The sequence below is a fragment of the Spermophilus citellus genome (genome assembly GCF_964194105.1).
Source record: "Spermophilus citellus genome assembly, chromosome: 3".
NCBI classification, from domain to species: domain Eukaryota; kingdom Metazoa; phylum Chordata; class Mammalia; order Rodentia; family Sciuridae; genus Spermophilus; species Spermophilus citellus.
In genome coordinates, this window is record NC_138184.1 from 74,320,374 (window position 1) to 74,347,232 (window position 26,859).

General features: G+C 37.0%; 1 protein-coding gene and 1 pseudogene across 7 annotated transcripts in view; one reads left to right on the plus strand and one right to left on the minus strand.

Moving 5' to 3' along the window:
* Positions 1-3,481: 3,481 nt before the first annotated feature.
* The window catches only part of ZNF70 (zinc finger protein 70), a 71,278-nt gene continuing 47,900 nt past the window's right edge, over positions 3,482-26,859 (minus strand). For 2 of the 6 annotated variants that reach the window (XR_014020770.1, XR_014020774.1), the window contains exons 2-5: positions 16,499-16,630; positions 6,827-7,039; positions 5,057-5,127; positions 3,482-4,635 (exon numbers count right to left, since the gene is read on the minus strand). The gene's annotated coding sequence lies outside the window, so the exon portion shown is untranslated. Of the gene's footprint in view, positions 4,636-5,056; positions 5,128-6,781; positions 7,040-16,498; positions 16,631-21,350; positions 21,512-24,397; positions 24,533-26,859 lie in introns of all 6 variants that reach the window. The other 4 variants (XR_014020772.1, XR_014020773.1, XR_014020771.1 and 1 more) reach the window with 4 other exon arrangements.
* LOC308644973 (KATNB1-like protein 1) lies at positions 10,101-11,764 on the plus strand (annotated as a pseudogene). Its single transcript has one exon. The product of its transcript is annotated as a KATNB1-like protein 1 (transcript).

Below are 26,859 nucleotides of genomic sequence, written 5' to 3' on the forward strand. Positions count from 1 at the left end.
AACCAGGGGAACCTGAGGTTCCCAGCTACACAGTTGAAGGAATGAATGAGTGGAGGAATAGTGTAATAGGTACATTCAAATGAAGTCTTGGTATTGTTCCCCATTGGACTTGGGTTTGCTGCACAGAATGGGGCTAATAAAAATCTTCCATTTTCACATGCAAATGGAGCCTCTCACACTCTTCTCCCTTTGACATTGTCCTTGAGGGGCTGTGGATACAATGAAACAAGGAGAAAAAGAAACACACACACACACACACACACACACACACACACACATACACACACACAATGACCATTATTTTAAAGTGACAAATTGTGGGCCTGGGATGTATCTCAATGTCAGAGTACTTGCCTAGCATACAGGAGGCCCTGAGTTCAATCACACACACACACACACACACACACACACACACACACACACACAAAAGTATTGTAAAGTGGCAAGGTGTCACTAAATCTCTGAGAAAACAAACAGGCTGGATGGAAAGTTACAAAGGCCGATGAACTGGCAGGGTTGCCTAGCTATTACTTTCTGAGGCCTAAGCAGCAAGTAGCTGTAGGAGCTAGAAGGGACCTAATTCAAGGCATGGACACAGACTGCACACAGGCTGAGGTAGCAAAATGCCTGTCCAGTTTGAGAACAGGAAGAAAATGAGTGGTGGGGCGGGGGAGAATAGGGCTGCAGTGAAGGCCAGAGGGATCCTGTAGCACTGGAACTGGGGGAAGAGGGAACTCAAACATTCCGACCTTAATGGTACTAGATGAGAAAATGGAGATGTCGGTGCATATGTCATGACTCTTATGTTCAGTCTGTTGTGGATCTTCTGAACAAAACCAGGATTATCCTTCTGGAATCTTGTATACTTGGCTCTTGTGTCTTCAACTTTATCCCACAATCTGAATCTACACTCATCAAATGGCACTTATTACTTCTCATTTCCTCCTCTTGGAACAGCAGCTGTTTCATAGGAAACAACCTGTAGAGGCCTCTCCTCTCCCATGTGGAATCAGATACTGATTGATGGTGTCTCCTTTTAACTCCACTCAGGACTGAGTCTGGTATCTTTGCAGAGATAAGACTGCACAGAATTTAACAGGTCATCATCAGGATCTTCCTAGGATCTGTGATTGTCACCTTATATGGCTAAAAATACTTTGCAGATGTGATTAAGGACCTTGAAATGGAGACATTGTCCTGGGTTATTCAGTGGGCCCTAAATGGAATCATGGTTGCCTCAATAAAAAGGAAGCAAAGGGCTGGGGATGTAGTTCAGTTGTTGAAGTGTTTGCCTTGCATGCCCAAGGCCCTGGGTTCACTCTCCAGCACCACAAAAAACCAAACCAATAAAAGGAAAGCTAAAAGAAGCCTTGAGGACAGAGTTTGGATAATGTACTACAACCCAACTTCTCACTTCCACTAACCCATTATGATTCTAACTTCCAAACATACAAACCTGAATTTTCAACTTTGCTGCAGATGCATTGAGATTTATGAGTTCAATGGACAGACCCCAGGCAAGGCTCAGAAAGCAACTGCCCACAAGAGGTTGGAATATTCTCTTGAGGTTCCAAATCTTTGATTTCATTTAGTTAAATTAAATTAAATATAGGTAGCAACCATGGAGGACTTACACATTGAATGGCAATGACCTAAAGTCCAAAGATGGGGAAGACATAACCTCCCTTCCCTTGGCTTTCCCTTTCAGAGTAGTATGCTAGCCTGATCCAATTATTCACTAACAAATGCACTCCGAGAACATGCACAAGGGCCAGCATTTTATGAGTTCCTGGAGATGCTAAAACAATGAGGCTAAAGTCCAGGCCCATGTGGATTCCCAATAGTGCCCAGGAAAACCTATCAGGAAGTGATGAGCCCAGTGAGAGCTAAGAGGCAAGGGAAGCAATGTTGTCTTCAGGAGCCTACCTTTATCCTCCTGAGCCTGGGTCAGAGCCTGAACATCCACCTGTCTTGGGGTGGGGCACAACAGGACAGAAGAATTAAAGAGGGGACTTTTCCACACCTGAGGAAGATCCAAGCCCAGGGTATTTTAATCAGATACTCCTGGAACTAAGACAAGCTGACCAGGACTAAGCTCAGGAATGAGGAGGAATGAAAAGTATATGGGTCCTGCCCATGTAGTGACTGCCCAGGGCCAAGACCCCTCTACCCATGAATGGAGGACATAGACAGAATTTAAGGCTGTCAATTCTAGGATATGTCAGAGACACTTTCAAATCGATGTCCTCTGAACCATTCAAGGGAGCAGGCAAGGACCACCTGGAGAGTGAGATGAGCCCATATCACTGACCTGAGCTCACCTTGTAGTAGAGCCCATGTATTCAACCCCACACTGCCATTAGAATGTGCTACAACTGCACTGACCAAACACAGTTTAAATACGTTTTCTGGGCCAGACAATCCTTAACCAGAACTCTCTCCATGAGAACTGATTGTCTGAAAACTTTGAGAAGCAATAAAAGGTGGACTTCTGTCCCAGCATATGGAATTTCAGTCTTAGGACCAACCCTGAAGTCCATCACTATAAACTTAATTCCTGCCAGTTTGGACCAGAGATGTGGGCACCTGACTCCTTTTCTCTAACTCTCACTATTTTCTGTGGGTATAACTGTCATCATTATAGTCATTACTATCACACAGGGAGATAGAAAAGACATGCACATGAAGAAGGCTTCTCTCTCCTGGCTTTTAAGAGACAATTGTGCAATGCTTATGTCACCTGTAAGAGTCACATCTTGCTCATTCCCACTCAGGAAGGGCCTAATTGTATGACTTGCTCAGATAATGATGTTAACCTGATTCTGTAGACCTGCAACCTTGGCATCCACCTTCATCCCAGGAGAAGGATTCCTTTATGTCTTCCTCCAGCCAGGTAACTATTGTCCTTCATAAGGTCTATACTATGCTCTGCCCTTCTTCTCTCTCTCATGGAATCCACTGGACAGCTCTCCATAAATTCATGGAGCCTAAGGGGTGGTAACACTGGTTTTTATCTCTAATCACACACAGCAGAATTATTAGTGAGCTATCATCTAGAAATTCAAGATTTCTAGGATAATTTTGTCTCAAGTCCATGGTTTCTGAGGGTAACTAAGTGAAATTTGTAAATATTAGAGTCTTATATATTTACAAATTTCTAATATTTACAAATTTCACTTGTTACCCTCAGACTCTAATGTTTACAAATTTCACTTAGTTACCCTCAGAAACCATGGACTTGAGACAAAATTACCCTCATCTTGTTTTTATGGGGAAACAATTTTGAGACAAAATTACCCTCATCTTGTTTTTATGGGGAAACAATTTTGAGACAAAATTACCCTCATCTTATTTTTATGGGGAAAATATTCACACCTATAGGGTGATCAAATTTTATTACAATTCAATATTTTCCACAAAAAAAATGTTGCCAAAGTAAACTCAAATCATTGCTTGGCTTATTTTATATTCACTTAGACTTAGAACTATGTTGACCTTGTTTCATTGTAAAGATCTCAGAAACAACCAAGGAGATATGATGGAGATTCTTTTCCTTGGCTGCATCTATCTCTCTCCACCTTGCAGTGAATGACTTCCCCTTAGTCCTTCTAGAAAGGAAGCTCAACCTGATGTTCAGTACCTCAAGCAAACCTCTTTTTCACCATACATTTTACAGTATTTCTGTCCAGTGCAACAAAACCATGACCAGAGTAAATGAGGGGAGACAGATTTTTCACATACAAAAGGCATGTGCTACTCTTAGTAACATTATCAATTATTAGACCTCCATGGAGAAATTTGGAGTGAATTTCCCCAACTCTGCCTTCAGGCTCTTTCTGTTAGATTTCTACTAGAACTGTGGCTGTACCAGGGTTTCATTACAAAGGAAATACCCTTCCCAGCACTCCATGTTCAAACTGGGTTGGATAAATTAATTCTAAGGTCTTTTTGAGAAAAGGGTTATGTATAAAAAAATTGTCAAGAATAAAGAATTATGACTAATCAAATGCCAAGAACAAGTATAGAGGCCTGATGACAGGTGATTCATTATAAAATGAAGTTGCTACTAGCTCATTAACAGGGATTATGAAACACATCTTTGTCACCTTTATATCCTGGGAACATTGTCCTGGGTTTTGATGTGATATTTTCCATGTTAATTGAGGTATACTTGACATGCAGTAAATTGCACACATATAGAGTGTATAATTTGATTAATTTATATCTATTTATAATCATGCTGCAATAAAGATAGCATTTTTATTGAGAACATTCACACTGGCAACTAAGGGAATAAATATTTAGTAAAATACACAAAAACCCACACACAGACACAATCAGAATAATATCACACAAATGCACACACAGACACACTGCTTCCCTGAACACATATCCTCATACCACCTAAAGGGAACAAGTTGCTTTCAGAGGAAATGAAGAATGGCCATCAGTTCAACTGGAAAATCAGTTCCTACCACCATATCCCAGTCCTTATCCATGGAAGACAGTTGGAATCAGGGCGGCTCTCCACATGAAAGTCAGCAAGACAGTTCCACCTTCCTCATCATCTAGACAATTCATCAGCAAGTGAGTGATTCCACAGTGCATACCATTTTCAGTTCCTCTTGCATCCACCTGTAATTACAGAGAAAGGATCACTAATGTGGACAGTCCATCCTGATTCTCTTCTTCATTTTGTGACATTAGGAAAACAGATGGAAAGCAGGTCAAGTCAGAGGAACCCAAAGGCAAGGACAGATCAAACCTACTTTCGCCAAGACATCACATCTTCCCGGGTGACGTATATCTAAAGTCTCTTGTGGTTGGAAATTACAAAATTATTTTCCAGGGAGTTGCTGAGGAAAATGCTTTCAACTATACACTTTAAAATGATCATGTGATTTTTAAAAATTGTCTTGAATGTGGTATCAGTTGCTAATAGACTCTTCACCAAGGAAACTGTATATATCATCTAAACTATGCATCTTCAGATTTTCAGTAGAAAGAAACCAAGAAGACAACACTTCCATTTCAAAGGAAGATAATGAGACCTTACCAGGACATTCAGTGGGTCCTCCTTGTCGTTGCTGTCACTTGCAAGTGATTCCAACAAGTCCTCAGAGGAAACTAAGAGGTCAAAGAGTAATTGTCAGTATCTGGTTGTTTCTGCTCATGAATTATTGAGGGGCATTACTTGATATGGATGCATGGCAAGCGTGAAAGGCAAAGGAATGGAGCAGGAAAGAGATGAGAAACAGAGCCTTTGGCTTTCAAGCCAAAATCAAACTAATTGATGTGAAATAGTCTAAAAAGGAAATAAACACTAAAGTCCATGCTGTGTTTCAATAATTGCATCCAGGCCTCTTCTTGCCCATTCAGATGCAGAGCTAAATGGTCATAATCTTCTTGATATCTTCTAAGATCACATTTTACCCCTGGATGCACAAATGCTGCTACTATGCATATTGTCTCTTTAAAAGGTTTTTTACTTTATTAATAGCAACCTTGTTTGGCAGACTGGATTCAGTTATAGACAAAATATTCTACTACATTTACTTTCTAATATTTATAAAAAATAATTTGTCACTAAAGATTTTAAAACATTAAAATCTTACCATTTAAAAATAACCACTACTGATCCCTCCCTAAATCTTTTTCCTTCCTTTCTTTCCAATATTTGGGATCAAACCCAGGCCTTTTGCATGCTAGGCAAGCACTCTAGCACTAAGCTACACCCCTAGCGCTCTTGAAAGTGGTTATCACTAGGTTGCCCAGACTGGCCTCAAAATTGTGGTCAGTCCTGCCTCAACCTCCAGAGCAGATGGGATTAGAGGTGTATACACCATACGTGGCCCTTTCTGCCTTTTCTACACAAGATGCAAATCCACTGTGTCACTAGCTGCTCACACTCACACTAGTCCTGGGATAATGGGTCAGTTCATGATGGAGTTCAGCAGTGGTGAGTGCTGACACCCTAACCCAGCTGGAAGAGAGATTTGCAACAAGGGTGATAAACCAAGGCTAACATCTAAGTTGTAGTTTGAGTTCTTATTTGTCACTATCCCTTGATTTTGTGTGCTAATGAGGTTGAGCATTTCTAAAGCTAATGGTAGTCACATTATTAAATAACTACAGAATAACTTCTTGATTCTTGTTCACAGACAGCAAGGAACCCCAGCACTAGCAGCTGTGAACCTTGACTATCCTACTAGGTGCCTCACACCTGTCAAAATATGTGAACTTACCAGAACCCTGTGGGCTATGTGTCCTTTGCATTATTGTCAGTACCAAAGTCTGATGTTAAATGTACCTAATGCACTCTAGGTTACTTGACTACAGGGATCACATAATGATTGACAATGTTTGGGACCTCTGTAAATATAATCCTTCCAGAGCCATACAGATGTGCTGAACTCCCTAGCCTGGTGACTTTAAGTTATTCCATAGCTGAATTATGAATACAATTTTGTAGCCCAGAGTATCACCACTGGGACCAGTGCCTGGGTTCACATGTGCCTATTCTACTTACAGGGTCAAGAATCTGATCACTCATCCCTAAATCATGTCCATCTAAGAATTGGTGACATTAAACTAACTTTCAGATTCTGCTGTGGAGATGGCTGAATAAATTGATTTATATTAAGTGTGCAGGGATGTGGGATTTTTATTTTTAGAAAATTGCCATTTGTGTTGTGCTATGAATGTGGGAGCATATCTTCTGGGGAAATGCACACGAGTGAACACATTCCCACCCACTATACACAGACTCGCTGGTTAATACCTCCTATTGGTCATGCCAAAAACCACAAAAATGATAGAGCTCCACCTGAGGACTGTAATAGATGGTCATCAGTCTTCACTGGACTATCAGTTTCTTTCACCAAACCCCCAGTCCTCTTTTCCAGCAGGAATCTGGAATCAGGATGGCTTTGTAGACAAAAACAGGCAAGAAAGTTGAAACTTTTTCAGCACTTCAATTTTCCCTCAGCAAGTAAGTGAATTGAGAATACATATAGTTTTCATTTGCTCCTGAGTCCACCTACAATTAAAGAAAGAAGGACACTTTGAGCATCACATCATGCCACATCCTGCTTGCACAGGACTTTGTTTACCATGATGACATGGGAAAACTAGATGGGAAACAGAGATCCAGGAAATGGTCAAAAAGTAAAGCCTAGAGGGCACATGCACCAAGGCCATCGTCTTTATATGGAAGATTTCTCAAGTCCATTTTTGTTGATACATATAAAATTCCTTAATAACCAGAAAATGTATTATAAAGAGAAATTCTCACTATCCTCCAATTTGTAACTGATGCTGTCATACATGAATACAATCTGGAGTCAGGTATCCATTGGCAAGAGACTTGCAGTTGACATTCCTTGGCAAAGGGAATTGTGTAGTTATAAAGTACTTGGTCAGATGTTCATGTCTGAAGCTGATTAAAAAAGAAAGCAAAGGGGGCGAGGGAGCATGTAAGATGTCAAACAAAGAAAGACATCATTTCCTTGCTGATAGATAGAACTTTACCCTCTGCCTTGAAACTTGTGAGCTCTTACATCAGCACCACTGGGGAATCTAGGAGAATTCAGATAATTTTCAGTACATAGGAGTTGCTAAAGAATGATTTGGGGATCTTTTTTGGCATAGACAGATAAGTGATTGAAAATACAGACTGAGTTTCTGCTGGAATGTACTCCTCATTGGAACACAAAAAGTAAATAGGAGAAAGATCAGTAGAGTAGAGAGGAAGGGAGAGGGGAAATACTGGGGACTGAATTAGAGCAAATTAATTTCCAATCCTAATGTATAACTGAAAAGAATCAAACCAAAATTTTTAAAAGGAGTAGAAAGGGGAAATAACAAAACCTTGGCTTTCTAGCTAAGTCTAACCAAATACACCTGAAACAGTCCATTTACAAATGGATTCATAATAAAATGCACTATATGATTGAATATCAGTGGCTTTTCACTCTTTCATCCCCATCTTGAAGCCCAGACATCTCCCCTGATTTCCACTTTAAATTTTACCAAATTATTTGACTTTAACAAATCCATCACCTGCTGCTACTGCATTTATCATGTATTCTGTTTCACTTCTAGACTTTGTGGTGAAATATATGTAATATTAATGATTTTAATCATTGGCAAGTGTTTATTTTGGCAGTATTAAAAGCTGAAAACTGGACTCGGGTTGAAGCTCATTGGTAGAGCGCTTGCCTTGCATATATATATAAGGCATATGGGTTCGATCCTCAGCACCACATAAAAATAAATAAATAAAAGTATTATAGGGCTAGGGCTGGGGTTCATTGGTAGAGCACTGGCCTAGCATGTGTAAGGCACTGGGTTTGATTCTCAGCACCACATATAAATAAATGAATAAAATAAAGGTCCATAAATATCCAAAAAAATTAGAAATGTATCCATCTGCAACTAAAAAAAAACATATATTTTTTTAAAGTCTGAAAACCTTCCACAAAATCAGCAACAGGTCAAAGATGTCTACTTTTACTATGGCTATTTATCACTGGACTTGAAATTCTAGTTACAGCAATTAGATGAGAAAAATATTAAAGGTATCAGGTTTGAAGGGAGGAAATTAGATATCTCTTCTCCCAGAGGACATGATCCCACACATTAAAAATCTCAAAGACTGCACAAGAAAGTTCCCCAAAATTGATGAACAAATCCTGCAAAGTTGCAAGTCAGAAGATCAAAAGAAACATTTTGTCTGCATGCACCAGTAATTACCAACACAAAAAAGACATTTTAAAAAGTAATTCCATTTATAAACACATCTAAAATAAAAAATACATATAGCAATAAATTTAAACAGAGAAGGAAAGTTTGGTACACTTAAAACCAGAAATTGTTACTGAAAGAAACTAAAGACTAACTAAATAAATGTTAAAGCATGTGTGCTTGTGAATTTAAAAGACTTAATATTGGATTTAAAACAGTCCTCAGGACAAGAAAACGATTAGGGAAAATAGAGGCATTACCTAATGATAGAGGGATTGATTCTCGAAGAAGTCAAGAGAGTCTTTTTTTTTTTTTGTATGCACCTAACAACAAATCATCAAAATTCTTGAGACCAAAATGGATGGAATCACAATGAGAAGTTAATACAGTATTATAGTGGAAGAGTTAAACACCCCTTTATCAGTACCTAAAGGATCCAGCAGGAATAGCATAAACAAGGTCATCATTGTACTGAACAACTCTGTTATGGGTCAAATTATGTCCCTGAGAATAAAAAAAAAAAAAAGTCTCACAACATGCCCTTTTTGGAAGTACAGTCATTACAGATGAAATCAGTTAAGGTGAGGTCACCCTGAATTGGGGTGGACCTCTTATCCATTTGGCTGATGCTTTTATAAGGAAAGGAAACAAATCCATGAAAAGGGAATGCCAGGCACTGGTGGAGGCAGAGTAAAGTGTTGAAGTTGCAAGCCTGGAAAGCCAGCAAAGTGGCCAAAGGTAGAGGGGAGGAAAAAAAAACAAGGAAAAATCTGCCCTATAGATTTGATACATGTCTACACTCTGATTATGGAGAACTGTGAAACAGTATATTTCTTAAAAAAAATAACTGATTATATATATATAAAATCAGTTATTTCAAGCCAAAGAGTTTGGTACCTTGTCATAGAAGTACCCCCGATAAAACTAAGAAAAGGGGCTGGGGCTGTAGCTCAGTGGCAGAGCACTTGCCTAGCACGTGTGAAACACTGGGTTGGATTCTCAGAACCACATAAAAATAAATAAATAAAATAAAAGCATTATGTCCATCTACAACTGAAAAGTATTTTTTTAAAAAATTTCGAAAAGCACTATCATTCAACCAGACCTAATTGGTACTTGTACAATTGCCACTTCAACAATTAGACAATATAAGTTCTTCTCAAGGTCACAGGAAACATTTCTCAAGATGGACAACAGGGCCATCAAACATACCTTGACATAAGAAAACAAAAAGAATGGGAGGTTTGAATGGCTCTCAGTGGGGCCTGGCCCTGCAGCCAACAGATGCTCTAGGCTGTCCAGTGGGTGGTTTGCCAGCACCAGTGCTGGTGTGAGGTGCCAGAATTTAAGAGATTATGACATCTGAAGCGCACAATGTTAAAAAATGAAACTTTTGTAATAATATTGAGGATCATTCCATTGAAGAAAGATCTTCCTAGAAAAAAGATCTCTAATTTCACTAATAAAAACATGAAGCATGTTAAGAAATCTCTAAAACAGTTGGCTGCTTTTATAAATACAACAGTTGAATGCAACATCCTTTCCCAAATCCTTGTTATAGTTAAAAAAAAACAGCTCTCTAGATAAATGGGAACTGCTACATGGCAAATAAAGAATATGAACTGGCTTGTGCAGGCTACCTGCCTGCAAAATTATGCCATGATGATCATACATATTTGATTAACTCCAGTGATTCTGGTTCTTCGCAGACAGGAAAACTCGTCATCTAATACAGTGGCTTTTTTTTTTCCTGAGGTTTCTCTGGATCATGAAACAATGGCCCAAGCTTTGTTTAGCTGTAGTTTGAGATTGAATGTAGTTTTACTTTCTGGACAAAGAGAAGTATAAGTGAACCTGTAGCTTATTTAGTAAGAGCAGAAGATCTTAGAGTTGTGATAGACTGCCTGCCTGTACTCACTAATAATTCACAGGAATAAAAATAATATCTCACTTGGCTGCTGAGTAGACTTGTTGCCTCTTGTAAAGTCATTACTTAACAGCAAATTTGAAGAATATGTGATAGTGGTTTACACTGGTCCTAAGCTGTAATAAAAAGGTGGTGGTCATCCAAAACAAATTAAAAGTGATGAAAATATTCAGATTTTAAAATTTTTAAATAACAAGTAAGTGGTTTGTGGGAACAAGAAAACCATCTTACTTTAGTTCCAGGATATACTGGTAATATAGCTAAGGATGTAGATGCTTATTTATTATAGTTGCATTGAGAGATTTTATTTACTAAAGAGCATTTGATTATTCAAACCATCCTGGATTATGATTTCCAAAAATAGGCCTCTTCTGAGAACTGAGGAAGAACTGAAGCATTTTTTCTTTTAAAAAATTCACTCAACAACCATAATTATGTGGGTTAGTCTCTGTGTCCTCTATTCTGTACCATTGGTCTACAAGTCTGTTTTGGTGCCAATACCATGCAGTTACTATTTGTTACTATTGCTCTGTAGTATAGTTCTGGTATAGTAAGCCATCTACTTTACTCTTCTTGCTAAGGGTTGCTTTAGCTATTCTGGGTCTCTTATTTTTCCAGATGAATTTAATGACTGATTTTTTCTATTTCTATGAGCAATATTATTGGAATTTTGATTGGAATTGTATTAAATCCAATACAATTTGGTAGTTTGGTCATTTTGACAATATTAATTCTGCCTATCCAAGAACAAGGGAGATCTTTCCATCTTGTAAGATCTTCTTTAACGTTTTTTCTCTAGCATTCTGTAGTTTCATTGTAGAGGTCTTTCACCTTCTTCATTAAGTTGATTTCCAAGTTTTTTTAAATGCTCTTGTAAAAGGGGTAGTTGTCCTTGTTTCCTTTTCAGAGGATTTGTCACTGATATACAGAAATGCCTTTAATTTATGGGTGTTGAATCAATTATATTGCTGAATTCATTTACTAGTTTTAGAAGTTTTCTGGTGAAACTTTTTGGGACTTCTAAGTATAGAATCATATCATCGGCAAATAGTGCTAATTTGAGTTCTTCTTTACCTATCTGTAGCCCTTTAATTTTTTTCTTTTGTCTCTCTCATTGCTCTGGCCAGTGTTTCAAGAACTATGTTAAAAAGCAGTGTTGAAAGAGGGTATCCCTGTCTTGTTCCAGTTTTTAGAGGGAATATTTTCAATGTTTCTCCATTTAGAATGATGTTGGCCTGGGGCTTAGCATAGATAGCTTTTACCATGCTGAGATATGTTCCTGTTATCCCTGTTTTTCTAGCGTTTTGAACATGAAGGGATGCTGTATTTGACAAAGGTAACAAAAACATACATTGTAGAAAAGATAGCCTCTTCAACAAATGGTGCTGGGAAATTGGAAATTCATATGCAACAAAATGAAATTAAACCCCTATCTCTCACCATGCACAAAACTCAAAGTGAATCAAGAACCTAGAGACATTGTGTCTCTATTAAAAGAAAAAGTAGGTCCAAATCTCCATCATGTGAGTTTAGGCCCCAACTTCCTCAATAAGACTCTTATAGTGCAAGAATTAATATCAAGAATCAATAAATGGGATGGATTTAAACTAAAAAAAGCTTCTTCTCAGCAAAAGAAACAATCAGTGAGGTGAATAGAGAGCCTACTAATTGGGAACAAATTCTTACCACACGCACATCAAATAGAGCACTAATCTCTAGAATATATAAAGAACTCTATTTTAAAAACCCCAAAATAAATAACCCAATCAATAAATGGGCCAAGGAACTGAACAGACACTTCTCAAAAGAGGATATACAATCAATCAGCAAATATATGAAAAAATGTTCAACATCTCTAGCAATTAAAGAAATGCAAATCAAAACTACTCTAAGATTTCATCTCACTCCAGTCAGAATGACAGCTATTAAGAATAAAAACAACAATAATTGTTGGTGAGCATGTGGGTAAAGAGGCACACTCACAAATTGTTGGTGGGACTGCAAGTTGGTGCAGCCAATATGGAAAGCAGTATGGAGATTCCTTGGAAAACTTGGAATGGAACCACCATTTGACCCAGCAATCCCTCTCCTCAGTCTATACCCAAAAACTTAAAAATAAAATACTATAAGGACGCAGCCACATCAACGTTTATAGCAGCACAATTCATAATAGCTAAACTGTGGAACCAACCTAGATGCTCTTCAGTAAATGAATGAATAAAGAAAATGTGGTATATATACACAATGGAATATTATTCAGCATTAAAAGAGAATAAAATCATGGCATTTTCAGGTAAATGGATGAAGCTGGAAAATATAATGCAAAGTGAAGTTAGCCAATCTCAAAAAACCAAATGCCAAATGATTTCTCTGATTTAAGGATGATGATCTATAATATACTGTGGGGGGCAAATTAAATAAACTCTAGATAAGGCAAAGGGGGAAAGGGGAGGGAGGGTAAGGGAGAGGGCATAGGGGTAACAAATATGGTGGAATGTGATGGTCATCATTAAGACATGAAGAAGACACAAAGGATGTGACTACTTTTGTATAACCAGAGATATGAAAAATTGTGCTCTATATGTGAAATATGAATTGTAATGCATTCTGTTGTCATATATAACAAATCAAATTTTTTAAAAATTCACATAATAAGACCTCTAATGAAAATCTAACAATCTATTTCACATCACAGTGGAAAAATATCCAAAAGGAGCAGCTTCAACTTCAATGATGTGAGAGTGCACTACAAAGATTGTTCGCCTTTGCTACATTTGGGATTTATGTGGTTTTCTGGTAAAATTGTTTAAGAACTACTGGGTCTTAATGTAGTCCTGCTTAAGAATATAATTTATACTATGTGAAAAAATAAGACATGACTTATTACTAGGAACCACAAAGACCAATCATTAATTTTTATTGTGTTTTATAAAAAAAAAACTTGAATGTGTACTGCTATTTTCTTTTTGTTGAATAGACTTTCAAAGTTTAAAACATAATAGTAAATAACCAATATTAAAGACTTTTGTTCACAGTAAGATATAGTGTATGCAAGTGCCTTAATTATTAATAAGCAATGTATTATGACACCAATATCTGTTTTTTTTAAATGAAAACCTCCCAGGCACTATGGATGCTATAATCCCAGCCACTCAGGAGGCTGAGGTAGGAAGTCCAAGGCCAGCCTCAGCAACTTAGGGCCACTTTCTCTCAAAATAAATAATAAAAAGGGCTAGAGATATAGCTCAATGGTAGCCCTGGGTTCAATACCCAGTACCAAAAAAAAAATTTTAAACTAAAAAATTAAAATAAACCATGTTTCTGGCATGATAAAATCATGAAAGTAAATCTGGGACTTACACTTATGTAGAATATTGTTGGTGAAACATTTTCCATGCTATTTTTAAAATTTGAGAATGTTGTTAAAAGCTCTGACTTTTTTTTTAGCCAGAATGTTCATGTCATGTATGTATGCTATCTCTATAAAGAAAAAGGTGAATATGGGTTTGAATGAATGATTAACTGGAAGTGTCCATGGAGTTGAATAATTTATATTCACTTTTTATTATGTATATATTTCTAATATTTTTCACTATTGTATCATGTAAGCTTCATTCATTTGAGTAGATTCACTAAATATTTCTAAAAATAAAATAGAATGGGAAAATATAAAATATGCTTCTGGAACAAAATTAGAATTCAACAACAGAAAGAGAACTAGAGAACTCCCCCAAATATTTGGAGATTACACAACATAATGTACAAAACTCGTGGGTCAAAGAAAAGCCTACATGGAAATTTTTAAATATTTTGAACAAAATGAAATTAAAACATACATTTGTAAAACTCTGTTGAATGCAGTTAAAACAGTGCTCAGAGGGAAATCTAAACCACCGTATGCAATATTATAGAAAATCAATAGACCTAAAATCAATAAGTTAAGTTCCCATCTTACAAAAACAGAGGGGGAAATCACAGTAATATAAAACAGAAGAAAAGAAAAAATAGCAATTATTTGGGGAAATAGTAAGGGAAAAAGAATATCTATACCTAACATCAGCACACCTAAAATCTAGGTCTTTAAAATGATCCCCAAACTCTATAAAACTCTAGCCAGTATACCCACATAAAAAGGGAAAATACACAATAAACCAATAGTATAAATTAAAGAAGAGATATCACTAGTGAGTCCATAAACAATAGAAGAAGGAAATGAAGCAATATTTTTAACAACTCTCTGCCCACAAATTTGATAGTTTTGATGAAATGGGCCAATTCTTCAATGGCAAAAACTACCAAAAACTCACTCAAGAAAAAAGACAATTTGAACCATCAAATATCTATTAAGGAACTTGAATCATCAACTAATAACATTTCATAAAAGAAAGCACCAGACTCAGATGGATTCTCTTCTGAAGCCTGACATGTTCCTACAAAAAAATATATAATCTTATCATTCAAGTTAGTAATCATAATCTTAGGTATTTGCACATTAAATTAAAAATCTTTGTCCATCAAAATAGAAGGGAGACTATTAGAGAAATGGAAGGGTCTCACAGAAAGGAGGAGAGGGTAAGGGTGGTAACTGGGGATCAAGGGATGAATAGATCAAAGTATGTTATATTCATATACAAACATGCCTCAGTGAAATCCATTATTCTGTGCATTCATATAAAATTTAGAAATATATGCACACAAAAACATACACAGGGCCTGCTGTTGATATTTACATCTGTCATCCGAGCAACTCAGGAGGCTGAAGCAAAAGAATTGCAAATGCAAAGCCAGCCTCAGCAACTTATCAAGATTGTAAGGAACTTAATGAGACCCTGTCTCAAAATAAAAATAAAAAGGGTTGGGGGCACAAGAATGTTTATGGCAGCTTTAATCATAGTTGCACAAACTGCAAGCAAATGAGATTCCCTGTATCAGGTGAATGCACCAACGAATTCTACTACATCTCTCCAGTGAAATTTTATTCAGTAATAAAATCTTTCAGTTACAAAGTTATAGAGATTTTAAAATCTTAATTGTTTACTGAAAAAATGAAATAAGTCATTCTGAAAAAAGCTGAATACTCTATGACTCAAACTGTAAGAAATTCTGGGGGAAAAAACTATAGAGACAGAAAAAATGCTGGGCAAAGAAGAGAGGGATTTATAAGTGAAGTTAAGGGAATGTTCATGACAGGAAAATTAATTACATGTAATTAGCATGTATGACATTATACATTTATCAAAATCCATAGAACTGTGTAACACTAAGTGAGTCATAATGAAACTCTGGACTCTAGTTAAGAATAATTTACTAACATTTGTTCAGTCCTTGCAATAAATAAATAAATAAATAACACTATGGTAAGTTGTTTAAAAAAGGAAACCAAATCTAACTATTATGCATAATTATAATGCACAACTAAAAGCATTTTTAAAAAGGAAACTGGGGTAGGGTTGAGAACTTTATATACTGTCTGTTCAGTTTGTATGTCAACCTAAAACTGTTTCAAATAAATCCTATTTTTAAAAAAAATCTGGTGACATTATTTCAGGAAGAGATCTATAGCAGCTAATTTTCAAAATTTGGCTATGTGTTTAAATATTGCATTGAGATGTTGTTTGTCTTTACAAATGAACCAAATTAAAGATATAAATAGAACTTTACTGGGTACTTGTAGAACTCCTGATTGGCTTAATGAATTAAAATTTTCATACAGAAAATGAAAGAATATTGCATAGTATTTTTAAAGTTTTCTCTTAAATATGGGACACTGAATAAACCTATATTCATTATTCTTGAATACAGTAAATGATTGAATTTGCACAGTACCTTCATTTGACTCTTCTGCAGGGTGCACCCTATTGTCCAGACAAAGGCAGATACTTGTGACCCACTGTATGGGGTTGGCAGTAGATTATCTTGACCTCTGAGGAGCAATTCTTCTAGTTGGGAGGCAAGAACCTGGGAAATGTATTGTAAGAGTCTGATGTTGACATCTCACTGGCAGAAAACCATTGATAATTAGTAATGTTTTCATAGTTCCAACTTTTTTGAATGTACACATAAAACATGTACATTTCTCTGAGTCCACTGTGACATTTTTATACATGTATGCAATGTACAATGATAGTCATTAAGTTACTTTGTGGTGAGACCAGTCTTGTCCTTTACAAAAACAAGGGTGGACCTAAAGGACATTATGTTAAGTAAAATAATCTCAATCATATGTAGAATCTAAAAATGTTGATCTCAGAAGTTGAAAAGAGTAGCTACCAGAGACTGGGAATATGATGGTGAATGTGTTTCATGTCACAATTAGATATTAGGAATAATTTCTGATGTTTTATTGTATAATGACTATAGTTCACAATAATGCAATGTTATATTTCAAAATAAAAGAGAGAATTTTGAATGTTCTCAGTTCAAATTTTTTTTTATTGGTTGTTCAAAACATTACAAAGCTCATGACATATCATCTTCCATACATTTGATTCAAGTGGGTTATGAACTCCCCTTTTTTACCCCAAATACAAGTTGCAGAATCACATCGGTTACACATCCACATTTTTACATAATACCATATTAATGACTGTTGTATTCTGCTACCTTTCCTATCCCCTACTATCCCCCCTCCCCTTCCCTCTCATTTTCCCTCTCTATCCCATCTGCTGTTGTTTAATTCTCTCCCTTGTTTTTTTCCCCTTTCCCCTCACAAACTCTTATATGTAATTTTGTGTAACTCAGTTCAAATTTTTTATCTCCCTTTTCATTGTGCATACATCAAAGCCATCTGAGTGAAAGCTGGAGTTCAGGAATATCCTTCAGAATGGTGCACACTAAAAACCTCACTGAATGATTATAAAGACAATGCCTTTACTGTGATGAGATCATAAAGAAAGGTGGAGAAGATTTACTCAGTGCACAGGGGCTGGGCCTCATAGCCTAGAATAAAATTCTACTTAGAAGCTATACCTGTGAAAGGCGTCTACACCCCATTGTACCTCAATCTTCTGTTTGGGGATGTAGATGTTAATACGTCCTATGTTATGTTGTAAAGATAACAATTATTTAAGAAGAGACATAAACTCTCCTTCCTTTGCATGGGTCTGATGCTTTGCAGCTCACGGAAAATATCTGTTACTTCCCAAGATCCCCACATCAGCACCACAGAATGGGCAGAACAGGGGCTGACATCCACATCTTACAATTCAAGGAATTGAAATTTAAAGCCAATACAGATGCCTGATGGATCTGAGAAAAAAAAAATGTAGTTAGTTCCCTGGGGACAGAGATTCCTGAACACCTGAGTCCTCTAGATGATGCCCTGGAGCCCTAAACCAAGAGCTCTTTCCACTCTTTCTAAAATTCTCCTATGCCAAGATTTCCTCAAGAATACTGATACCCTGAAAGAAGTACCTGAGCCCCACCCCACCAAAAAACTAGTTCAAGTTACAACCCTTACCTTTTCATTCCTGACCTAAACTTAATTTATTTTGCACCTACTGTTGAATTTCTGGCCTAAATGAAATAAAACCCATCTGAAGGACAACAAAAAGCCCAACCTTCTGACCATCCTCCTTAGCATCTTCTTACTGTCAGATGCCTTGAGCCCTCCTGATAAGCAGTTAACCACTCCAAGTGACCAGTGGGCTCCCTGGCTCTCAAACTGGCTCAGAACTTAGGACATTCCAAATCAACTGCCACTTTATGGCTGTGCCAAAAATCAATGTTCCTTCAACTGTCCGACAGTGGGTGAGTGATTAATGCTAATTAAATGTTTCCTGCTGGGCTGGTGCTTTGATGGTTCAATGAAGGAAGTTGGCATATCCCTACATCTGCTACCTGCTGATCTGCCCACTGTCAGAACAGCTGCACCAAGGCCTGGCTGAGAACAGGTAGTAGCTGCATCCACTCTGATCATGAGTCTTCCTGATAGTAATGTTTCTCACCCAAACCCAGACTCACAACCTTTCATCTCTCCCCAGCTCCTTCAGGGGCAAGGGACAGTCTTATTTACCTTTTGGAACCTCACCCCAAGACCCTCCATGAGAGAGCCACTAGGCTCTGATTCCTCCCATCACCATATGTCCACCCCTTTGGTCAGATGGCACTGTCCCTGGTCAATACATTCTCCCAGCATCCCCAAAATAGCAAAAATTCTGCACTCATCAAGCACAGGATATCTCAGAGATCTCAGTTTCTTTCCTTTTTCTTATTGGTACATTATAGTTATACATAATAATGGAGTTCATCTTGATACAAACATACAAGTATGGAATATAATTTGCTCCAATATAGTCACCAGTATGTCCTCTTTGTCTCCCCTCCTCCCTCCTTCTGTTCCCTTTTCTCTACTCTAATGGTCTCTCTTCTATTTACTTATAATTTTTTAAATTAATGCTAAATAGATAGATAAAAGATGAAACTCACTATTATGTAGTCATATATGTACTTATGTACCTAGCATAATTTGGCCAATTTTATTTCACTGTTCCTCTCCTTTCCTGCTTCCCCCATTAATCCACTTCCTTTGCTCCACAGGTCTCTTCTATTTGCCCACCCTTGTATGCCTTATTTGATCTAGCCACCCCATATGAGAGAAAACATTTGACTTTTGACTCTGTATCTGGCTTATTTACTTCACATGATATTCTCCATGCCATAATTTTATTCTTCATTGTGGGCTGGTTCCATAACTTGGCATTGTGAATGAGCAATGTTTGTACATTGATGTGGCTGTAACACTACAGTGTGCTGATTTTAGTTTTTTAGATAAATACTGAGGAATGAGATAGTAGGGTCCTAGGGCTGTGGTGTGGGTTGTGGCTCAGCAGTAGAGTGTTCGCCTAGCACATGCAAGGCCCTGGGTTCAATCCTTAGCACCACATATAAATAAATAAATAAAAGGTATTGTGTCCAACTACAACTAAAAATAAACATTAAAAAATATGGTGATTCCATTCCTATTTTTAGAGGAGCCTCAATACTGCTTTCAACAGTGGTTCTACTAATTTTCAGTGCCACCAACAATGTACCTTTTCCTCCACATCCTCAGCACTTATTATTATTGTATTCTTGATGATTGCCTTTTTGACTAGAGTGAGAAAAAATTCCAGGATATTAGGAGAGAGCTAGACAGTGATCATGTCACTTGTTCATTCCCACTCATAAGGAGCCTAAACATCCTTAACTTGCTCAGTTGATGATGTTGATCTGCAACCTTGAAATCTACCTCCCATCCCATGGCTTTGCCTTCCTGTCTTTCTCCTGCTCCCTAACTCTTGTTCCATCCCAAGGGCCATCCCAGGGCTTTGCCCTACTGTCCTTCATGGAGCCTACTTGACAGCTCTCCATGAATTCCTGGAGCCCCTTTTGAGTTTTATCTCCAAATTCCCATAGCTGAGTCTCCTTCAGAACTCTTGGGAAACTGTGACCTGGAGATTTAAGCTTTTTTGGACAATCTTGTCTCAAGCACATAGTTTCTGGGTTAAACAAGTGGCATGCTGTTTGGTGGGGGAAATATTCTCACCCACAGTGTGATCAAAGTTTATTAAAATAAAATGTATTGATACAGAAAACATGTTGTAGAGGTGAACTCCCATAAAAAATTGGGTCATTTTATGTTTTTTTTTTGTTGTTGTTGTTGTTGTTGTTTTTAAAATAACTACCTTGACTTGTTTCCACACAAAGACCTACAGAAGCAACCAAGAACTATTTCAACTTGTATGTTCAACAGGCATATTATGGAGATTCTCCTATCCCAAGGCTGCATTAGTTTCTTTCTTACTTAAATGGATGTCTTGCCCCTGAGCCTCTTAAAAAGGAAGCCACATGCTCACCCTGATGCTCAGTCCCTCCAGCAAAACTCTTGTTTCTCTGTACAGTTTACAGTGTTTCTGGCCAGTATATAGAAACCATGACCAGGATAAGTGATAGGAGACAGATTTCATATGCACATGGCATTGCCCAGTCTTGGCAGCATTATCTGAAGGTAAATATGAGATCTACATGGAGAAAATTGCAGTGAACTTTCTTCCTCATTCTCTTCCAACCTCATTTTCCTGTCATTACTGGGTGTGGCACATGAACAGCTATACTAGGGACTCACTGCAAAGGAACACTAAACACTACCCAGAACACCATACTAAGATGGATTCTGGGAATGAATTGTAAGGCCTTTCACAGGAAAGTGAGTGAGAAAAGTGTCAAGACTGAATGACCAATCAAATGCCATGTGGATGAGGCTGATAGGTAAGATTTATGATAATATGTTACTAATCCAACAACAGAGAATAGGAACCAGCTTTGTCCATTTAGGGCCTTGTGAACAGTCTTGGATATTGATGGGATATTTGCCCATGTTCATTCAAGTACATGTAGCAATCAATATACATATAAAGTTTACAATTTGATTCACTTTCTTCTGTATATATTCACGTTCCAACAGTATCAGCATTTTTGGTTGAGAACATTGACACTGGCAGCTAAGGGAACAAATATCTTACAGAAAGAAAGACACAAAACTTCAGTCGCAGGCATCATCAGAATCAGACCACATGGATCCACACATAGACACACCCCACTCCCATGCACATACCCTCACTCCAACTAAAGGGAACACAGGCTTTTCCAGGACTACAGAGAATGACCATGGTTCTTTATCTGAACAATTAATTTCTACCACAACTTCCCCAATCCCCATCCACAGAAGGAAGCTGGAATCTGGGTAGCTCTGCACACTAAAGCCACAAAGACAGTTTCATCTATCTCATCATCTAAATGATTTATCGCCAAGTAAGTGACTTCACAGTACATGCCTTTCTTCGTCTATCTTGTGTCTACCTGCAATTACAGTGAAAGAATCACAATGAGGATCATGCCATGCTGTTCCCTATGTGCACAGGCCTTCTGTTCCCTTGTTGATATTAGAAAAGAGTGGTTAAGTGGAGGAAACAAAAGAGTAAATCTCCTGCGTCTTTACATGGAATGTATGTGTCAAGTCTACTGTGGTTGGCAATTAAAAAAAAAAAAAAACTTCTCCAAGGAGGAAAAATGCTGTTGATGAAAGGCCTTGCTGCTATTCAGCTTGTACAGATGTTGTCATTTTTCAGTGGTATCTTGATTGAGGTGTCAGTTGGTAACAGATTTTCCAATGGAATTTCTCCTAGCAAGGAAACTGAATATATCATAAACTATACATGTTCAGATTTTCATATTTTAATTTAATTGCAATAGAAAGAAATTGAGAAAGTAACACTTCTGTTTCAGATGAACACTTGTCTTCATCTGAAATAGAAGTGTTGCTTTCTCAGTTTCTTTCTTTGTTTCTTTCTCAGTTTCTTTCAGTGGGTTCTCCCACTGGACATTCAGTGTGTCCTCCTCATCTTTGCTGTCACTTGCAAGTGACTCCACTAAGTCCTTAGTGGAAACAAGAGTACACAGAGCGATTGTATTTATATTGATAGTGCCGCTCATGAACTATTCAGAAGCATTTGCTTGACATGGAATTTATTTGTGAGTTGATCATTTTTATAAAGCTAACTTAAAAGAAGATTTGACATTACTGAAATCCTACCATTTAAAAATAACCACTATTGGGGCTGGGAATGTGGCTCAATTGGTAGTGCGCTCGCCTGGCATGCACAGGGCACTGGGTTCGATCCTCAACACCACATAAAAAATAAAATAAAGATGTTGTGTCATGGAATATTACTCAGCACTAAAAAATAATGAAATCATGGCATTTGCAGGGAAATGGATAGTATTAGATCAGATTATGCTAAGTGAAGTTAGCCAATCCCTAAAAAACAAATGCCGAATGTCTTCTTTGATATAAGGAGGGCAACTCAAAACAGAGCAGGGAGGAAGAGCATGAGAAAAAGATTATCATTAAGCAGGGACGAGAGGTGGGAGGGAATGGGAGAGAGAAGGGGAATTGCATGGAAGATGGAAGGAGACCCTTATTGTTATACAAAAATACATATAAGAGGATGTGAGGGGGAAGGGGAAAAAAGAGAGAGAAATGAGTTACAGTAGATGGGGTAGAGAGAGATGATGGGAGGGGAGGGGAGGGGAGGGGAGGGGGTATAGAAAGGGGATAAAAAGGGCAGCAGAATACAACAGACACTAGTATGGCAGTATGTATAAACGTGGCTGTATAATCAATGTGATCCTGCAGTCTGTACACGTAGGAAAAATAAGAATTCATACCCCATTTGAATCAAATGTATGATATATGATATGTCAAGATCATTGTAATGTTTTGAGCAACCAATAAAAAAAAGATGTTGTGTCCACCGAAAACTAAAAAATAAATATTAAAAAATTCTCTCTCTAAAAAATAATAATAATAACCACTACTAACAATGTGATATTTTCCTTTCCTGTCTTCTTTTTCTACACAACATGTGCATATCTGTTGTGTCAGTGGCTGCCAGTGCTCACACTAGCCCCCTGACTGTGGGACAATTCATGGTAGAGTTCAGCATTTGGTGAATGTTGGTGCTTTAATCCAGCTAGAAAAAAATTTTTTTTTCGGCAAGGTGGGTGGGCACCAAGCTAACAGCCACACTGTATTTTGAATTACTATTTGTCATAGTCCCTTGTCTGCTGGTAAATGTACCCATCTCCACCAGTGTTATGTGAACACTGAGGCCACCTTATGATGATGGAGAGTGTTGGGGATATCTGAATACCATAATCCCCCCAAGGGTACACACATGTGCTAGAACTCCCTGGCATGGTGACTAATTATCCTACAGCTGAGTGATAAATACAGTTCTGTAGCCCAGAGTCTCAGCACGGGCTCCAGTGCCTGGCTTCTCATTTGCCTTTTCCTCTTACAGGATCTCTTGACCCTGCAGGGGTCACTGCATCATCTCCATCTAAGAAATGATGATATTAAAGAAACCGTCATATTATGTTGTGGTGAGCATTAAGTGAATTGATTTCTATGATGTGTACAGAGGTGTGGATTTTTTAAATTGCCACTTGTATTGTGCTGTACGTGTAGGAACATATTTTCTGGGGAAACACACAGAAACACATTCACAATCACTACACATGTACTCACATATAGGTACATCCCAAACCTCCTGCACACAAATCCATACATGCAAAATGATATAAAAACTCCCAGTCCTCTTTTCCGCAGAAATCTTGAATCGGGGTGCCTTCCCTGAGAAAACAAGCAAGAAACTCCAACCTTTCTCAGCACTTAGATATTTCCTTAGTAAGGGAGTAAGTTGGGAATATATATGGTTTTTATTTGCTCCTAGTATTAGAGAGAGGACACTATTAGGATCACATCATACCATTTCCTGTTTACACAGGACTTTTGTCACTGTGGTGACATGAGAAAGCTGAATATGAAACAGTGGTCCAGGAAATGGTCACAAAATAAAGCCCAGAGAGCTCTTGCACAAAAAGCACAAAATGGCATGGAAGATTTCTCAACTCCATGTACAAAATTTCCTTTTCATTCAGAAAAGGTATTATTTAGGGAAATTCTTAACTACCATACAGTTTATAACTGATGCTATTACACATGAATGCCATCTTGAGTTGGGTATCATTTGATAATATGCTTTCAGTTGACATTCTTCAGCATATAAAATTTTGTATGTCATCTATAATGATCAGATATTCATGGCTGAAGTTAATTTAAAAAGAAACAAAAAAGTCTATGTCAGAAAAGGCAACCTTAAAAAAAAGAAAAGGCAGCCTTACCTTCTACTAAATTGTGACTCCTCCTCTACTTTGTCCCGTGTTAGATCTTCCATCAGACTTCCATGGGATATAGAGGTACATAGAAGAACTGTTTGGGTACATTCACATTTCTAAAGAATGACTCAGGAAACTTTCCTGGTACAGAGAGATAGTTGGTTAACAATAGACTGAGTTTCTGCTGAATTGTGTACCTTAATGAAGGAAGGTTCAAAAAGCAGTGGAACAGGAATGAACAGAGCCTCAGTTTACCCAGCTAACTGCAACTTAATCTAAAATAGTCCATTTACAAATAGGTTCTAGTTGAATGTCAGTGTCTTATAACTCTTCCTGTCCATTTTGAGGCTGAGGTAACCCTCCACTTTCTCTTTAAATTTTACAAAGTTTTGGCTTCTATGGATCTATATTTTCTACTTCATTTATTATGTATTCTTTTTGGCTTTTACAATTTTTTTTCTGGTGAAGCATATATAATATTATATAAGTCTATATTTAACAGCATTAAAAGCTAAAAACCGGGCTGGGGTTGTAGCTCAGAGGTTGAGCATTCACCTCATATGAGTGAGGCACTGGGTTCAATCCTCAGCACCATATAAAAAAATAAATAAATAAAACAAAGGCATTTTTTAAAAAAGCTAAAAACCTTCCACATAATCAGCAGTAAGACAAAGATATACACTTTTATTATTGCTATTTATCACTGGACTTGAAATTCTTGCTGAATCAATCAGAAAAGAACCATAGTAAAAGCATTCAAGCCTAAATGAAAAAAATCAGATTATCTCTATTCATAAAGGACATGATCCCATATATCAAAAATTCCATAAAAAGTCTCAGAACTAATAATCAAATCCTGCAAAGATGTAAGGCATAAGATCAATGCAAAAGTTGCTTTTTCCTGGGTGTTTCAACACCAATACAGAAAAATGAATTTAAGACAAATTTGTTATTCACAAAATAACATCTAAAATAATAGCATATGGTGGGATAAATTTAATTAGGGAAGGAAAGATGGATACACTTCTAGAAATTATCATTGAATAAAAAAAGACCACACCAATAAATTTTAATATCTGTATGTTCATGAATCAAAAGAATATCAATACGATGGCAATATCACAAAAACTGTTCTACAGTGTCATGCAATGCATATCAAAATTCTGACACTCTTTTTGTAGAGAAAGAATTCTAGAAATTAGCATGAAATTGAAAGGAACATAAATGGACAAATTTATCTTGAAAAATAGCATATTTGGAGGACTCAAATTTTCCAGTTTCAGCATTTACTGTCAGAGCTGTGTTAATCCAGTGTGGTACTTGCATAAAATAGACACAGAAAGCAATGGGATAGATATGTGATTTGAGAGCTAAATTAACTCATCTCTGGACAACAAGATTTTTAACAAGTCTACAAAAAGTTCTACTGTCTGTACAATAGTCCCTTCTAAAATGCTACTAAAACAACTTAATTATCACACGCAAAAGAGTGAAGTTAGACCTCTACAACATACTATATATAAAAATTAACTCCAAATAGATTAAAAGCTTAAGTATGGGAGCTAAAATAGAAGATGCTGATTAAAAAAAGAAGAATAGGGCTAAGTCTTTGTGACCTTGGATTATTTAATAAGGCATCAAAAGTAAGAGCAAAAAAAAAAATAACAGGTAAATTGGCTTTCATTAAAATTAAAAGACATTTTCAACATAAATAACATATTCAAGAAAGGGAAAAAATCTATAAAATGATAGCAAAAATTTTCAAATCATGCATTATGGGGGATTAATATATAAAGAACCACTACAACTCAAGAAAATTAAAGCAACTAAATGGAATATGGAAAAGGACTTGAGTAGATGTTTCTCACAGTTTAAGTCAGCTTAACTGAAGCAGAAGTCACTGGAGCAAGTACCTCCTGCAAACATTTCCATGGTGATTTTAATGAATTTCTGGAGACTGAATGAGGAGCAGCATCAAAATTGTTTAAATTAGTATATTGATGTTTAAATTTTCTGTCTTCCTAATTCAATATGGGTCGGTCATATTCATGATTTTCTATTTTATTGGAGTATGGATTTTCAAAATAGTTTCTGTCATTTGTGGTTTAGTGGTATCCATGGTGATGTTTACTTTTTCATCATGAATGTTAGAAATCTGATTTTTTTTGAAGCTTGGCTTTTTGTTTCTTTGTGCTTTTTTATTTTTTGTTTGTTTGTTTGTTTCAGTTTCCTTGGTTTCAGCTCTGATTTTAAGTATTTTATGTCTTCTACTACTTGTGGTGTTGATTTGTTCTTTCATGTTTTCCATTGAATTTTTAATTTGGTTGATTGATTCCTTCACTTCAAGGATTTCTGCTTGTTTTTTTTCTTTTTTTCAGAGTCTCTACATCTTTACTGAAGTAATCTTTCACTTCCTGTATTTTCTCTGTGATCTCACTCCTTACATCATCTTTTTGCCTCACAGATCA